This window comes from Mesoplodon densirostris, chromosome 7 (genome assembly GCF_025265405.1).
Source record: "Mesoplodon densirostris isolate mMesDen1 chromosome 7, mMesDen1 primary haplotype, whole genome shotgun sequence".
Lineage (NCBI taxonomy): Eukaryota > Metazoa > Chordata > Mammalia > Artiodactyla > Ziphiidae > Mesoplodon > Mesoplodon densirostris.
Window position 1 is genome coordinate 31,349,567 of NC_082667.1, and position 18,417 is coordinate 31,367,983.

An 18,417-nucleotide genomic window follows, 5' to 3' on the forward strand; every position below is an offset into this window, starting at 1 on the left:
TTTCCTCCTTTCATATACATATAAATATACACCAAAACTTCACACATGGTCCTCTGAATTTCTGAATTAGATCACTCCCCATGCACAGGTGACCCATAACTACATTATTCAATTCCATCTATCCTCAAGTTTCCATCCCCATTTCAAACACACTTACTCACCTTTATTAGAATGATCAGTGCTGCCACATTTTTTACATTGTTATCATTACTGAAATGTACAATTTTTACATTCCTGTTCTTTACCTGTTTATCTCATAGAATTCCATTAACTTTCCCTCATAAACATCCTTCCATCTTTTCCAAAAGAAAAAAAGCCAAGTATTAGCATCAACAGAGCTTGCATTTCTCTGTCTGGCCATCACTGGCACAAGAGCAGCAAAGCCAGAGGGGGATATAAGATGTCAAAAAGAGATATGCATGCTGGGAAAAGGTAGAACATCCATCAGTAATTCTAGTAACATAGGCCTATATAATTTGGGCATCTTTCATGTGGATTTTTCCAAAATCAGTGTTTAACTCCAAGCTAATGCATCTGCCAAACACATTTCTTTTGCTGTTAATTGGGAAAAGCCATCCTGAAACTTTCCCACTAGAATATAAATCATTCAAGCAGTTGGGTGCTTACGCTACTGAAGGCCCAAAGTCCATGATTCTAGCTCTTGCTTTCAGAGTCTATAATGAGAGAGGCCTCCCTCTTGCTTACCTTTTCTGTTTTGAAGCAGTGACCAAGCTTATTAGCTCTTTGTGGTACCCAGCCAGTCAAAGGTATTATCTTAAATAATAATACTTTAAATACTTGGATGATCTTGACTCTTGAAGAAATGTACTGTTGCTATTCTCCATTTCATGGAAAGTTTAAAGACAAGCCTTAAGAATTAATTGAACTAGACAAACCTTGCAGGTGAATTTTAGTGCTTCTTTTTGACCAACACAATACTTTTTGATTCCTCTAACAATGATTTTTCCTGGGAGACTGCTTCCTTATGACTGTAAGTTTAATTTTGTAGGAGATATAGTGTAATGAACTTTTGGTTTTATTTAGTAGTCATCATAACTCCCTAGATCGACTCATTCTCCCTCCCAAAAAAAGAAATAATGGATAACAATTCATGATATTAAGCATCTTTTGTAGGTATTGGGTAAGTTTCATCATCTTTCTTTCCCACTATTGAAAGTTACTTTTTAACTAAGGGTGGTGGGAAGTGATGGCTGTCAGAATTAGTTAGAACTCATTTCAAAATTCTCCATCTGTCAGTAGTTCAGCATCATTGCTCATAGTCCCAAGATGATACAGTTGACTGCAGAGAAATGGCATCTCCAGGTGAAATCCATTTACAAAAGTAAACTAATTTCCAGCAATGACCTTAATGACCATTAGAGAGAGTTCTTCATTAACCAAAAGCAAGCTGCAAAGGGAAGATGAATGCAATCATTCACTTGGCATGCACCAGACATGAAAATTTTCTAGTTTTTTTCCCAATTCATTTAATGCTCATTTAGAAATATGCACCCAAAAGGACTTGATATTTCATTCTTGTATAAACTGTAAACACATCACAGTGGTATTTGGATATCTTACAGACCTTGTCTGTAAACAGAAGTTGCTTCAAGGCATATTCCAGATACTTACTGGTACAAAATTTTAGATGCTTAACAAGTTCTTCAAATGAATGGCAATAATTTTTAACATTTGGATAATAAAAGCACATTTGGTACAATGAAAAATGTTATAGTTGTTCGCTTTTTAGTGACCATCACAAAAGCTATGTATAGAACACATTTGCAAGATAAATCCTGAATTGTATGTAGTTTCATGATACCTTGAAACATATCTATATCTGAAACATATTTAAATAAAAATTCAAGATTCTAGATCCTATCATATTATCTAATGCCAGATGGAAATAAACATAATATTGTACAACTTAGCATGACTCAGCAATGCAAGTGGCTTGGATTTAGAATATTTTTCAATTAGAAGTGTCATTAGAAAGAAAAATGCTAGGGTTGGGGAAGGAAGAAAACCTATTCCTGAATAAACAATTCTTCAGACTACTATATTGATGAGGTCAGTTGTAGCATTAGCAGACATGTAGCAAAAAAGGTTCTTTTGTATTCAAACATGTCTATTTGTGAAAGGGCCAATCAGCATGTCCACAGGTGTATAGTAAGAAGCATTCATAACTGGTTGAAAAGTTAAAGTAAATGAAAAGAAATCACTAATGCAAACATGAAACTATATACACTTTAGATGAAAACAAAAAGCTGAGTAGAAAAATACCCACTGTAAATATTCATGCAGCAATTAGACTTTGAAACCTTAGATTTGGTATTATAAGATTAACCTAAACACATAAGGTTCAGAAATGTCATTTATGTTTATTTTACTTAACTAAAATCAGAGCCAATAGTCTAATAGGTTTGTATAGCGATAAATGTTGGGCAGAACCTATTGGCTTATTTGTAAATAAGCTTGCCTTTCTTGGGAGTGAGCTGTTTCTATTTAGAGTGTGAAAAACAAGAAAGAAGTTATTTCACTTAAAAAGAATAAATCAGCGTTTAATATTCCATCACATGTTAGTCATGCGATGTTCACAACAACAAGACTATAAGCCCTGTGAAATCTTGTCCTTTTTGTTCCTCCTTGCACCTCAACACCTAACACAGTACCTGATCCTATGTTTTCCTGTGTTCAAGAAATCCAATGGGAGGCCCTACTATGGTTCGTGTTTGGCATTTCCCAGGGCAAAGCAAGCTGCTTAATTTAGGGGAACACAAGTCCAATGCTGTACAAATGGTACAGTGATTTTTTTTTCACCAGCAATAAAAGTAAAGTGATTTATTTCTTACAACTAAATTTTAAAATATGTTCTGACTTCTCCAGAGTGGCCTGGGTCGTATGTTCTATATCTCTTAGGTGGTGAGTGAGTCATACACCTTGAGAGGTGTATGCCATTTCTCCCCTCTGGGCAGTGGGACATGTGGCTATGCCATTCTTGGCAAGGCTCTCATTTTAGCCCTAAACATTGAGTTGTTTAATAACTTTGGTTGAAATTTTTTAAAATCACATCTTAACATGTTGAACTTTCCTGTAATGTCAAGATTATTAAATAATCACCTAGAGTTATAACTGTAATTGTTTACAGGGTATTTTTAGCCAAAAGTAAAGAATTCTTTTCTTTTGCTGAATTGAAACGCATACTATACATCTATTAGACAGCTTTTATTAATCCTGTGTAAGTTTACCCTTTCAGTATGCTTAAAAGTCTAGGTTCTGTACTATAGTTTCATTTTCCTATGTCTATTAACTCATAGAAGAAAGGAAAAAATCACATTTTTATATGTAAATAAAATGTTTCATTTTTATGAATAGGAATCAGATGAAATTACAATGATCTCTAACTGTCCAGTGTAATTTCAATCAGAATTGAGGAAATGGGGTGCTCTGGTTATTTGAATTCGAAATTTAACCATTTTTTTTTAAGTTTATGATTTAAAGCCTTTTTGATTTTGACACTCATTGTTGAAAATTGATATTAGAACCTTGGAGTAAGAGGGGATATCAGTAGTTTCTCATCTGTCCTTCCATGCAGTTCTGGAATCCATTCTATGGTGTTTCTGCCTCCTCCTGAAAATTTTAATGGATAGGAGATTAATCTCTGCAAGATAGCACACTCCATTAATGGAATGCTGTATTAGAAAGTTCTAATTTATGTTGAATCCAAATCTGACCCACTGAAACTTTGGACCATTGGTTCTAGTTCTGTTCTTGCAAGCAATGAAGCTGTATCTTTTGCTCCCATTTTACCACTTATACTTAATCTAAAATCTTGTGCAGTATCATTAACCATTATTACAAGTGCTTGACAACATCACTGGGAAACATTCCGTTCCTGAGTGATTGCATATGTTGTGTGAGTCATAAATGCCTTCAGCTGCAAGGAAAAGAATGCCCAACTACAGTAGCTTATGAAGTGAGGACTGACTTTTCTCATACTACAGATCTGGAGGTGACTAATTGCTGATGTTTGTTCAGCATCCTGACAATGCTCAGGAATGTTTTCCCTGAAGTCCTCTAGGTCATTCTTATCTCTATCTGTATTCAAGGCAGGAAGAAAAGGAAAGTACAAGGTTTCCCCAGATGTATCTCTCTTTTTCTCAAGAAGACAAAAGCTTTCCCAGAAATACTCCAACCAGACTGTATGGCTTATTTACAGTTTTGTTTGCAGCCCTTAATAGAATGGGGTGCCCAGCAAGTGATCACGAAATGTGAAATTAATACATGAGTAAATGTCTTAACATCAACACCCCCATGTGAATAAAACTCTGACTTTACAGGAATTCAGACCAGAGAGAGGATAAATATAAAATCAAAATACAAAGAAGTCAAAAAGCTCTCACTCCTCTTTGAAAGAGAAAAGAAAGCCACCATAAAGAAGGTACTATGGTGAGACTTGTTTAAATGTTATTGCTTGCTTGCTTTCTAGTTATTTAAAACTGGCAAAGGGGGCTGTAATAGTACACATTTGGTAACAGTTGTTTTCAAATAAAATAATAATAGTAAACGTAAAATAAATGATCAGTAAGTTATTGTTGTGGAGGTTTTTCTGGGGAAATCTCAAAACACAAAGAATAGAAAGAAAATATTAAATGTTTCTAGGGAGAAAAAAACCTGGGAGCTTGTTTGAAATGCAAAAATCTCAGACCTCACCCCAGACCTCCTGTATCAAAATCTGTATTTTAACAAGATTCCCAGGTGATTTGTAATGTGTACATCCTTCCATCTTTTCTTCCTCCACCATCAATTTTTCTTAATTATATTATTATAGAATAATGTTCTGTTCTTTTACATAATCCTCCTAAGGAGTCGCAATATTATTAGTATAATTATGTAGATGGCATCCATACAGAACTAAGTATGACTTGATCCAAGTTGAAGGAAATGTAATACTTGACATCAGAGTTTACACTATTAACATTTGGGGCACTATTGGCATTTGGAGCCAGATTATTTTCTGTTACAGAGGGCTGTCCTGAATGAGATAGGATGTTGAGCAGCATTCCTGGCCTCTACACATTTGATGCCAGTAGCCATCCCTATCCAGTTGTAAAAACCAAAAATGTTCCCAGACATTGCCAAATTTTCCCAGGGAACAACATATTCCCCTGTTGAGAAGCTATAGTCTATATGAAGACCACCCTTTGACAAAGAATCTTCCAAGCAGCTTCTCTTAATTTCTTTCTAGCTCTTCCTTTACTTCTCTGTTTATATACTGTAAATAGACTATATATTATATACTCTATTTACAGTGTTTAATGTTGGTCTATTTACTTGGATATGTTTTTTATTTTGCAACTGTATCCTCTTGAGTAAATTTTTAAATAAAACGTGTATGGACAGTAAACTTTCTGAGTTCTTCCTTATCTAAAAATATCTCACCTTGGCTCTTAGTACTGATTACTGGTTTAGCTGAATATAGAATTCTATACTCAGTATCCTTTACACCCAGGACTTTGAAGACTTTGCTTTACTGGTTCATGCAGTGTTAACAATGTAAAGTCTGATAGCAATGTTATCATTATTTCCTATACATTTGGATGTAAATATGTTATCTCACATAGGTTGAGTTATATGAAACCACCAATATTTGACCATTTTTTCCTACAACCCAACAATTTTATCTGGATCAATCTAATATTTGCCTTCTCTTTGTCTTGCTTGTTCTATACTTCCTTTTTCCCTCGTGGTTGCCTTCTTTGGGGTTGTATTTATTACATTTTTCTCTGTTAGTTTGTAAGTATGGATTATTTTACTATTTAGTGATTACAATAGAAATTACAGCATGCATCACTGACTTACTAAAGTCTAATGGCTTGGTATTTTTACCTCCTCCCAGGCAAAACAAAGATCATCACACACTCTTTTTAGGCTTTCCTGACTTACATGCTTTTGCTTTATATATGAATTTGTCCTATATGTTAACTTGCAAACAAAATTATCATTGCATACAATGTTTACTTGGATTTACTCTCATCATTTTACATTTTGGTTGATTTTTATTCCTCCTTTATCTTCTTGGTCCCTTGATGGACTCTTCTTCTTTTTTTTTTTAATATGTCTTTATTGGAGTATAATTGCTTCACAATACTGCGTTAGTTTCTGTTGCACAACAAAGCGAATCAGCAGTATGCATACACATGTCCCCATATCTCCTCCCTCCCATCCCCCCATCCCACCTCTCTAAGTCATCACAAAGCACAGAGCTGATCTCCCTGTGCTATGCTGCTGCTTCCCACCAGCCAACTATTTTACATTCAATAATGTATATATGTCGATGCTACTCTCACTTAACCCCAGCTTCGCCCTCCCACCCCATGTCATCGAGTCCATTCTCTACGTCTTCATCTTTATTCCTGACAAGCCCCTAGGTTCTTCAGCACCTTTTTTTTTTTTTTTAGGTTCTGTATGTATGTGTTAGCATATGGTATTTGTTTTTCTCTTTCCGACTTACTTCATTCTGTATGACAGACTCTAGGTCCATCCACCTCACTACAGATAACTCAATTTCGTTTCTTTTTATGGCTGAGTAATATTCCATTGTATATATGTGCCACAGCTTCTTTATCCATTCATCTGATGATGGACACTTAGGTTGCTTCCATGTCCTGGCTATTGTAAATAGTGCTGCAGTGAACATTGTGGTACATGACTCTTTTTGAATTATGGTTTTCTCAACATATATGCTCAGTAGTGGAATTGCTGGGTCATATGGTAGTTCTATTTTTAGTTTTTTAAGGAACCTCCATACTGATTTCCATAGTGGTTGCATCAATTTACATTCCCACTGACAGTGTAGGAGGGTTCCCTTTTCACCACACCCTTGCCAGAATGTATTGCTTCTAGCTTTTTTGATAATGGCCATCTGACTGGCGTGAGGTGATACCTTAATGTAGTTTTGATTTGCATTTCTCTAATATTAGTGATGTTGAGCATCTTTTCATGTGCCTCTTGGCCATCTGTATGTTTGCCTTGGTGAAATGTCTATTTAGGTCTTCCGCCCATTTTTTAACAGGATTCTTTGTTTTTTTGATATTGAGTTCCATGAGCTGTTTGTATATTTTGGAGATTAATCCTTTGTCTGTTTTTTCATTTGCAAATATTTTCTCCCATTCTGAGGGTTGTCTTTTTGTCTTGTTTATGGTTTCCTTTGCTGTGCAAAAACTTTTAAGTTTAATTAAGTCCCATTTGTTTATTTTTGTTTTTATTTCTGTTACTCAAGGAGGTGGATCAATAAAAGATCTTGCTGTGGTTTATGTCAGACAGTTTTTTTCCTATGCTTCGTTTTATAGTGTCTGGTCTTACATTTAAGTCTTTAATACATTTGGAGTTTATTTTTGTGTATGGTGTTAGGGAGTGTTCTAATTTCATTCTTTTACAGGTAGCTGTCCAGTTTTCCCAGCACCACGTATTGAAGAGGCTGTCTTTTCTCCGTTGTAAGTTCTTGCCTCCTTTGTCATAAATTAGATGCCCAAATGTGCGTGGGTTTATCTCTGAGCATTCTATCCTGTACAGTTGATCTATATTTCTGTTTTTGTATCAGTACCATACTGCCTTGATTACTGTAGTTTTGTGGTATGCTTTGAAGTCAGGAAGCCTGATTCCTCCAACTCTGTTTTTCTTTCTCAAGGTTGCTTTGGCTATTCGGGGTCTTTTGTGTTTCTATACAAATTGTAAGATTTTTTGTTCTAATTCTGTGAAGAATGTCACTGGTAGTTTGATAAGGATTGCAATGAATCTGTAGATTGCTTTGGGTAGTATAGTCACTTTCACAATATTGATTCTTCCAATCCAAGAACATGGTATATTTCTCCATCTGTTTATATCATCTTTGATTTCTTTCATCAGTGTTTTATAATTTTCTGAGTACAAGTCTTTCACCTCCTTAGGCAGGTTTATTCCTAGGTATTTTATTCTTTTTGTTGCAGTGGTAAATGGGAGTGTTTCCTTAATTTCTCTTGCTGATTTTTCATTGTTAGTGTATAGGAATGCCAGAGATTTCTGTGCATTAATTTTCTGTCCTGCAAACTTACCAAATTCATTGATTAGTTCTAGTAGTTTTCTGGTGGCATCTTTAGGATTCTCTAGGTATAGTATCAAGTCATAGGCAAATAGTGACAGTTTTACTTCTTCTTTTCCAATTTGTATTCCTTTTATTTCTTTTTCTTCTCTGATTGCTGTGGCTAAGACTTCCAAAACTATGTTGAATAAAAGTGATGAGAGTGGACATCCTTGTCTTTTTCCTGATCCTAGTGGAAATACTTTCAGTTTTTCACCATTGAGAACAATGTTGGCTGTGGGTTTGTCATATATGGCCTTTATTATGTTGAGGTAGGTTCCCTCTAGGCCCACTTTCTGGAGAGTTTTTATCATAAATCGGTGTTGAATTTTGTCAGAAGCCTTTTCTGCATCTATTGAGATGATCATATGGTTTTTATTCCTTAATTTGTTAATGTGGTGTATCACATTGATTGATTTGCATATATTGAAGAACCTTTGCATCCCTGCGATAAATCCCACTTGATCATGGTGTATGATCCTTTTAATGTGCTGTTGGATTCTGTTTGCTAGCATTTTGTTGAGGATTTTTGCATCTATGTCATCAGTGATATTGGTCTGTAATTTTCTTTTTTCGTGATATCTTTTTCTGGTTTTGGTGTCAGGGTGATGGTGGCTTCATAGAATGAATTTGGGAGTGTTTCTCCCTCTGCATTTTTTTTGGAAGAGTTTGAGAAGGATAGGTGTTAGCTCTTCTCTAAATGTTTGATAGAATTCACCTGTGAAGCCATCTGGTCCTCGACTTTTATTTGTTGGAAGATCTTTAATTATGGTTTCAATTTCATTACTTGTGATAGGTCTGTCTATATTTTCTAATTCTTCCTGGTTCAGTCTTTGAAAATTACACCTTTCCAAGAATTTGTCCATTTCTTTGTGGTTGTCCATTTTATTGGCATTTAGTTGTTTGTAGTAGTCTGTTATAATCCTTTGTATTTCTGCAGTGTCAGTTGTGATTTCTCCTTTTTCATTTCTAATCTTATTGATTTGCATCCTCTCCCTTTTTTTTCTTGATGAGTCTGGCTAACGGTTTATCAATTTTGTTTATCTTCTCAAAGAACCAAGTTTTAGTTTTATTGATCTTTGCTATGGTTTTCTTCGTTTCTCTTTCATTTATTTCTGCTCTGATCTATATGATTTCTTTCCTTCTACTGACTTTGGGTTTTCTTTGTTCTTCTTTCTCTAGTTGTTTTATGTGTAGGGTTAGATTGTTTATTTGAGATTTTTCTTGTTTCTTCAGGTGAGATTGAATTGCTGTAAACTTCCATCTTAGAACTGCTTTTGCTACATCCCATAGGTTTTGGGTCATCATGTTTTCATTGTCATTTGTTTCTATGTATTTTTTTTATTTCTTCTTTGATTTTTTCCATGATCTCTTGGTTATTTAGTAGTGCACTGTTTAGCCTTCATGTATTTGTGTTTTTTACAGTTTTTTTCCTGTAATTGATTTCCAATCTCATAGTGTTATGGTCAGAAAAGATGCCTGATACAATTTCAATTTTCTTAAATTTTCCGAGGCTTGATTTGTGACCCAAGATATGATCTATCCTGGAGAATGTTCCATGTGCACTTGAGAAGAAAGTATATTCTGCCACTTTTGGGTGGAATGTTCTATAAATGTCAATTAGATCTATCTGATCTATTGTGTCATTTAAAGCTTGTGTTTCTTTATTTATTTTCTGTTTGGATGATCCATCCATTGTTGAAATTGTGGTGTTAAAGTCCCCTACTATTATTGTGTTACTGTTGATTTCTCCTTTCATGGTTGTTAGCATTTGCCTTATGTATTGAGGTGCTACTATGTTGGGTGCATAAACATTTATAATTGTTATATCTTCTTCTTGGATTTATCCTTTGATCATTATGTAGTGTTCCTCCTTTTCTCTTGTAACAGTCTTTATTTTAAAGTCTACTTTATCTACTCCAGCTTTCTTTTTATTTCCATTTGCATGGAATATCTTTTTCCATCCCTTCACTTTCAATCTGTATGTGTCCCTAGGTCTGAAGTGGGTCTCTTGTAGACAGCAGATATACGGGTCTTGTTTTTGTATCCATTCTGTGTCTTTTGGTTAGGGCATTTAATCTATTTACTTTCAAGGTTATTATCGATATGTATGTTTCTATTACCATTTTCCTCATTGTTTTGTTTTTGTGGGTCTTCTTCTTCTCTTGTGTTTCCCGATTAGAGAAGTTTCTTTAGCATTTGTTGTAAAGCTGCTTTGGTGGTGCTGAATTCTCTTAGCTTTTGTTTGTCTGAAAAGCTTTTGACTTCTCCATCTAATCTGAATGAGATCCTTGCTGGGTAGAGTAATCTTGGTTGTAGCTTTTTCTCTTTCATTACTTTAATTATATCCTGCCACTCCCTTCTGACCTGCAGAGTTTCCACTGAAAAATCAGCTGGTAACCTTATGGGGATTCCTTTGTATGTTATTTTTTGTTTTTCCCTTGCTGCTTTTAATATTTTTTCTTTGAATTTAATTTTTGTTAGTTTGATTAATACATGTCATGGCGTGTTTCTCCTTGGATGTATTCTGTATGGGATTCTCTCTGCTTCCTGGACTTGATTGACTACTTCCTTTCCCATGTTAGGGAAGTTCTCTCCACTATAATATCTTCAAATATTTTCTCAGACCCTTTCTTTTTCTCTTCTTCTTCTGGGACCCCTATAATTTGAATATTGGTGTGTTTAGTGTTGTCCCAGCAGTCTCTGAGATTATCTTAAATTCTTTTCATTCTTTTTTCTTTATTCTGCTCCTCGGAAGTTATTTCCACCATTTGTCTTCCAGCTCACTTATTCGTTCTTCTGACTCCATTATTCTGTTATTGATTCCTTCTAGTGTATTTTTCATTTCAGTTATTGTGTTGTTCATCTCTGTTTGTTTGTTCTTTAGTTCTTCTAGATCTTTGTTAAACATTTCTTGTATTTTCTCAATCCATGCTTCCATTCTATTTCCAAGATTCTGGATCATCTTTACTATCATTACTCTGAATTATTTTTCAGGTAGGTTGCCTATTTCCTCTTCATTTATTTGGTCTTGTAGGTTTTTACCTTGCTCCTTCATCTGTGACATTTTTTTTTTTTTTGCCATCTAATTTTTTTTTTTAATGAGTGGAATTGTGTTCCTGTTTTACTGGTTGTTTGACCTGAGGCTTCCAACACTGGAGTTTGTAGGCTATTGGGTAGAGCTGGGTCTTGATGTTGAGATGAAGAACTCTGTGAGACCTCACTCTGATGAATATTCTCTGGCCTCTGAGGTTCTCTGTTAGTCCAGTGGATCAGACTCGGAGCTCCCACCACAGGAGCTTCTGCCCGACCCCCCGGTTTGTGAATCGAGATCCCGCAAACCTTGTGGTGTGGTGGTTCACTCTGGGGTTCCTCCCATCTCCTTGGGGGTCTGAGTCAGCCCACCACCAGTGGCCAGCAGGTGCCCTAGTTGTGGGGAGACAGTAACTCCATGTCTTCCCACACCACCATCTTGACTCCTCCCAATGGACTTCTATTTTGGCCTGAAAACCCCCCTTTAGTCCAGTTCCTTTTGTGAATTCTGTGAGTTTTTATTTACCTGGGACTGTCTTATTTCACTTTTATTCTTTTGTTTTTTAATTGAGATATAATTAACATATAACATTGTAGTATTTTAGGTGTACAACATAATGATTTTATTTATATATATAGTGGAATATATATGTATACATTTAGGTAACATCCATCACCACCCATAGTTACATTTTTTTTCTTGTGATGAGAACTTTTAAGATCTACTCTCTTAGCAACTTTCAAATATACAACATAGTATTGTTAACTATAGTCACCATGCTGTACATTACATCTCTTGAGAACTTATTTATCTTATAACTAGAAGGTTTGTTTGTTTGTTTGTTGTTTTGTTTTGTTTTTTTGAGGTACACAAGCCTCTCACTGTTGTGGCCTCTCCCATTGCGGAGCACAGACTCCGGATGCACAGGCTCAGCAGCCATGGCTCATGGGCCCAGCCGCTCCGCGGCATGTGGGATCTTCCCAGACCGGGGCACAAACCCATGTCCCCTGCATCGGCAGGCGGACTCTCAACCACTGAGCCACCAGGGAAGCCCTAACTGGAAGTTTTTACCTTTTGATCAACTTCACCCATGTCACTTTATTCTGTTTTTTTTTTTTTTCTTTTTGCGGTATGCGGGCCTCTCATTGTTATGGCCTCTCCCGTTGCGGAGCACAGGCTCCAGAGGCGCAGGTTCAGCAGCCCTGGCTCACGGGCCCAGCCACTCCACAGCATGTGGGATCTTCCCGGACTGGGGCACGAACCCATGTCCCCTGCATCTGCAGGCGGACTCTTAACCAGTGCACCACCAGGGAAGCCCTCACTTTATTCTTAATGAATATTATCTAGTTATAGAATCCTGAGTTGCCAAGTCTTTTCTTTAAGTACATTAATGACTTCACTCCATTGGTTTCAATTTTAGCTCAGAATTCAATGTCTATCCTACTGCTCTTTTAAAAATAATCTTCTTTTCTTCTCTGGATGCTGTTAAGATTTTCTCTTTATCTTTGGCTTTCTACAATTTTTCTATATGTGAGTGTAGTTTTTTCATTTCCTTTTCTTTTTTTTAATTTTCAATCCTGTATAGAAGTCACTGAACATCTTGAATCTGTGCATTTTAACAGTTAGGGAAATTTTCAAGGAGAATTTTTAATTGTTCTCTTTAACTAGTATATTTCATCATGTTCATGACACCATTAGTTATAACTTATACCATTAATTTATGTAACCAAGAATAGGAAAAATAAACCCACGCCCAATTAAATAAAAGCAAAATAAATTACCTACACAGATATTCCTAAAACTTCTTCCTATGAAGAATCCACATCTTCTGAATCACTTTTTGGTAGCTTTCTGTGTACAGCATTTCCTCAAAGATTCCATAAAGGAACTAAAAGCCATCAGATCAGTGATGGACTCTTAATCTGGCTTTGAAATTATGTCGAACTAACCTACTACTGACTTGTCCTTGGAAAATGTTGTTAAACATGTCTAATCAATCTCCTTCACCCCTCCTCCATAACTATTTTGTTTCCTAGTAGGTGAAAAGAGTGCTCCACTATTGTCTCCAGGATTTTCCTCCAAGCCACTGACCCCTGTTCTGAAAGTTTTGATGTTTTCACTTTTGATATTCACATGCACGGGCAATGATAATTGATAGCTGCTGTCCAGCTTCAATGAAAGTAAAACACCTCCTGATTTCAGAAAAGATAAAATGTGAAAAAAATATGCATCTCGTTATCAATGAAATAATTGATAACCTCTGCCTTTTCTTTCTCTCCTTTCTTTCTAGGACTCCAATTAAATGCATATTAAGCCTATATATTTAAGCATCTTTCTCCCATATCTTCCATTCTTTCATTGATGATAAATCATACCTTTGGGGTCCTTAATTTTCATTTTTGCATTTCTCAGTTCTAGCATTTCTAGCTGATACTCTTGGAAATAAGCAGTGTCCTGATTTTTATGGTTTCCAGTTACTGGATGAAACTTTTGTTTGTCTTTTACCTCTAAGAGTATTGCAGGTATTGTTTTGCAGTTATAGTTTATGAAAGGACAAAGGGCTTTTTTGTTAGTAGGTGAATGCACTGTGTGGAATAAAAACCATATTGCATGACTTGCAGCTACATACAGTGTACTATAAATACAACAATAGATCATATGATCAATAGATCATAAAGGATTGGTGATGGATTCTGCTATCAGCTTCTTGTTCCTCCCTGCTAAGGAAGCAGTGGAGCTTAGTGGTCATGAGCAAAGTGAGTTACACAGACGTGCATTTGAGTTCTGGCAGTTACTTTATTTCTCTGAGTCTTGCTATCTTTATCAATACAATTAAGATAATAACAGTAGTGATCTTAAAGGGCTGTCTTGGATCAGGTTAGAGTAAGTAAGTATGGATTGAGTATGTAGAGCACTAGCATAGCACCTGGCATATAGTCAATATTAGATAAATGCCCTCTTTAATTAGGATATTGGTGGTAACCAACCCCTTATCTGGGACAGTCTTTGTTTTCCTTCCAGAATCTGCACTCCAGTCACATGTGCTGCGATGTCTCCTGTTTCTTCCAGGATCTTTCCACTGAGTCTTGAGCTTTGCTGATGCATTTGGCCACAAGTTTGCGCTTAAGGTACATCTTTGGTTTCTAGGTCTTTATCCACTAATGTACAGCCTTGTAAATCTTTCTTCCTTCCATCCTGCTCTGCAAAATGCTGTCCATGCATCACGCTGCAGCTTTCTGTCTCTCTAATGGGAATTGAGGGGGTAGAGAGGAAGAAGAGAGCAGTTATGGAAGAAATTGGAAAAGAACATATAAATTCCCTCTGACAATACAAGTCACTTCCTGTGCAGGGTCCAAATCAGAAACAGATCCTCCAATGCACAGAAACAAGGGTGCTGAGATAACTCCTGGGCCATTCCACACACCTGACCCCTAGAGGAGATCCACAGGTGTTTCCGTTGTGCTTTTTATTTATACACACATTTCACATCTCCAAAGGGAGGGGGGCTGTGCCCACCAGTGCAGCCTGAGAGGATTATATGGGAACCCTGGGCCATCACAGGAACGGAAAATATCAGTTGCTGTGTGGAAGACCAGGTTCAATGTGTGCTAGCCCCAGCAGATGTCCCGATGCTGTAAAAATGCAGAATCCTCAAGGTGACATCTTATTTGCATTCTTTCTCCTTAAAGTTGACTACAAACAAGTTCCGATTAGTTGGGTTTGGGGTAATAGAAAATGTAATTTCTATGAGGATGGAAGTCATGCCTCATTTATTTCTATGTCCCCAAGGCAAACCCTGAACAACATTGTTATTGCTTCTTAATGCATAAACAATGGTATTGTTAAATTTGGTCTACTCCAAATGATTTAATCCATGACTAATCCATGTTTAAAGGGAAGTAATAACACATGCTTTGTTACCCCCAAAATAACTTTTGATCAAGAAAAAATAAAATACTTCTAAAACTACTACTAGATAGTGTAAAGATGTCTACTACAATTATCATTTATATAACTTGAGAATTTTAGCAAGTCATTTCTCTCCTCTGTTGGAGCTGTTGCATTCTCACAACATTATGTAGTGAAGATTAATATGGTGTGAAAAAAGTATACTTCTTTCTTTAAAAATCCATATTCAGTTTAATCTATAACATAAACACAGATACTGGTGCCAGCCCTCTTGGAGGAAAGTTCACTGTGCTATTTCTTTTTTGTTACAAATGTTTTTCCAGGCCTTGCCTTGGTAATAATCACTAGGAAATACTTAGTGCCTGGCTGTGTGCATAGCCCTAAAAGAAATGTGATGATGGTCATTTGGGAGCAGAAATCAGATCCCACTCATTATTTACCTTCCCCCTGTCCAAGGCTAATCCCTGCACCTGTGCTCTGGCCTCCACCTCCCCCGCCCCCTCCTGAAACCTATTCCATCATGTATACCTTTTCTAACACTTGGCTCCCTATCTCCCTCCTTCTTTAGGCTCCTTTCTCATAACTTGGTTCTTTAGTTCAATATGCTTCAATGAAACACCTGCCATATGCCTAGCACAAAGCTGGGCACTGGGACAGGTATAAAGAATAATAAGCCATTATCTTGCCTTCTAGATTCTAGAAGCTCACAGTATAGTTTGAGATGTTGACATGTAAATAAAATATTAAAATACATATGTGTGGTAACAAAGGCATCTAGAAGTTGCCATGGGAGCAAATATGGTCAGGTACCTCACATTTGACCTAAAGCAACTACAGTTCTCTATTCTTCCTTTTATTGTAAGCTTCTTGAGGTAATATTAACATACATATATCTTGCTAAGTGTCAGGCAGTGTGCTCAGTGCTTTTATCTACATTGTCTCTCTATTCCCACAACAAATCCAGAGCGAAGTTCTAGTACTATTCTCACTCTATAGATGAGGGAACAGAAGCAAAGAGACGTTCCACAGCTTGCTTTAAGATCATACAGCTACTAGGTAATATCTACTTGGATTAGTTAAGATGCTTTCAGTTGCAAGAAACAACAACAAAAACGCTTAAGCTGGATTAAATAATCAAGGGAATATGTTGGTTTATATAACTGAAAGAAGGTAGGATGAACTTCAGGTAAGGTTTGGTCCAGCAGCTCAGTGATGTCACCATGGGCCCAAGTTCTTTCTTTCTCCTTTGCCTTCCATCCTATTGGATTTATCCTTAAGCTGACTCTGCTTGTAGTATTAGAATGACTGCTGCAATATCTTGCACTGCATGTCTCCTGCTTTTATCCAGAAGAGAGAAGTCTGTCTTCCAGCATCAAACAATGATTCTGGGTTTCCCTTTGGTGCTGTCACTTCTATCCTTGATTCAAACACTGCCTCAAGGAGAATGGGATGCTGAGAGATTACACATTTTGCCTCCTGTACCACAGAGTTATTGGGAGGACTTGATGGGATGTCAATACCTAGCATAGTGTTGGCATATAGAACTGCTCATCAAGGTTAGTTGTTGTTATTAACTACTCTGTTACACATTTCCATGAATGAACTATTAAGGGTGATTCTTTTGAGGGCTCAGAAGAGAACGCTATGATCTGAATGTTTGTGTCCCCCATATGTTGAAATCCTAATGCCCTATGCGGTGAGGTTGGTAGGTTGGGCCTTCGGGAGGTGCTTAAGCCATGAGAGTAGAACCCTCATGAATGGGATTATTGCCTTATAAAAGAGGCTCTCATGAGATCCCTAGACCATTCCACCATCTGAGGACACAGTGAGAAAGCACCAACTGTGAACCAGAAAGAGGGCCCTCACCAGAAGGCAACCATGCTGGCACCTTGATCTTGGCCTTTCCAGCCTCCAGAACTATGAGCAATAAATTTCTGTTTTTATAAGCTACCCAGTTTTATAAGATACCTGTGGTATTTTGTTATAGATGCCCAAACAGACTAAGACAACTATCATTGTTATTGTGATTATTATTATTAACTACTTTGTTATATATTCATGTATTCAACATTTACCCACTCATTTAACTAATATTTATTGAGTGTCTTTAATGTACCAGGCACTATTCTAGGTGCTGAGGATACAGCAGTAAGAGGAACCAGGTCTGTGCTCTCCTGGGGCTGACTTTCTGATAGAATATCAATGGATAAATAAGCACATAGTAAAACAAATAGAAATTTAATATGTACTGTGAAGAATAAAGAGGGGTGTGGGGATACAGAGCAACATGAAGGGTACACTTTTATAGAGAATGGTCAGAGAAGACCTCGCTGATGAGTGACATTTGATCCTAAAGAAGTGAACCTGTGAACTATGTGGGCATCTGAGAAAAGAGCATTCCTAGAAGAAGGCACAACAAATGCTTTAATTCCTGTGTTTGCTTCTAGCTTTCAGGGATCCAGGAAGATACAGGAATCATAGGAAATTTCTGGCAGTATCTCCAGTACCAAGGTGGACAGTTTACAGCAAAATGCCTGGAAGCCACTATAATAGTTCATGTGTCTTAAAGCCCATGGATCTCTGCCACTGCCTGAGAAGCAGCAACATAGGTTTGGCTTTTCTTCCCCCTTCCAACTTTGCACGCTAGTGCTCTGGTGGAATCTATGCTAGTCAGCTGCTAGCAAAGATTTCTGAGAAATGTAGTTTGCAATCTTGCAACCCCTTCACTACAGGGGAGAGCTTAGAAGGGGAAAATGGAGCTGAATTGTCAAAGACGTTTATAGGTACATTTATGAATGCTATTTTTGACATCTTGTATGTGGATCCTAGAGGGTTAGATGTAGGCTATGCCTCTTATACTTCTTTCATGAATACCATTTTTCTCAGCTAAGATTTTTAAAAATTTTTATTGGAGTATAGTTGTTTTACAATGTTGTGTTAGTTTCTGCTGTACAGCAAAATGAATCAGTTATATGTATACTCTTTTTAGTTTTCCTTCCCATTTAGGTCACCACAGAGCACTGAGTAGAGTTCCCTGTGCTATACATTTTATAGCAACTATAGGTTCTCATTAGTTATCTATTTCATACATAGTAGTGTATATATGTCAATCCCAATATCCCACTACATCCCACCTCCCCTTCCCCCTTGGTATCCATAAGTTTGTTCTCTACATCTTTGTCTCTATTGCTTTGCAGATAAGATCATCTGTATCATTTTTCTAGATTCCACATATGAGTGATATTATACTATATTTGTTTTTCTCTTTCTGACTTACTTCAGTCTTTATGACAGTCTCTAGGTCTATCCACATCTCTGCAAATGGCACTATTTCGTTCCTTTTTATGGCTGAGTA

General features: G+C 36.7%; 1 protein-coding gene across 3 annotated transcripts in view; it reads left to right on the plus strand.

The window, feature by feature from the left end:
- The window catches only part of KIF18A (kinesin family member 18A), a 107,183-nt gene extending 89,475 nt beyond the window's left edge, over positions 1-17,708 (plus strand). Inside the window, exon 18 of one of the 3 annotated variants that reach the window (XM_060104435.1) lies at positions 17,510-17,708. The gene's annotated coding sequence lies outside the window, so the exon portion shown is untranslated. Of the gene's footprint in view, positions 1-4,340; positions 4,425-17,509 lie in introns of those variants that run through there. The other 2 variants (XM_060104436.1, XM_060104437.1) reach the window with 2 other exon arrangements.
- The last annotated feature ends 709 nt before the right edge of the window (positions 17,709-18,417 follow it).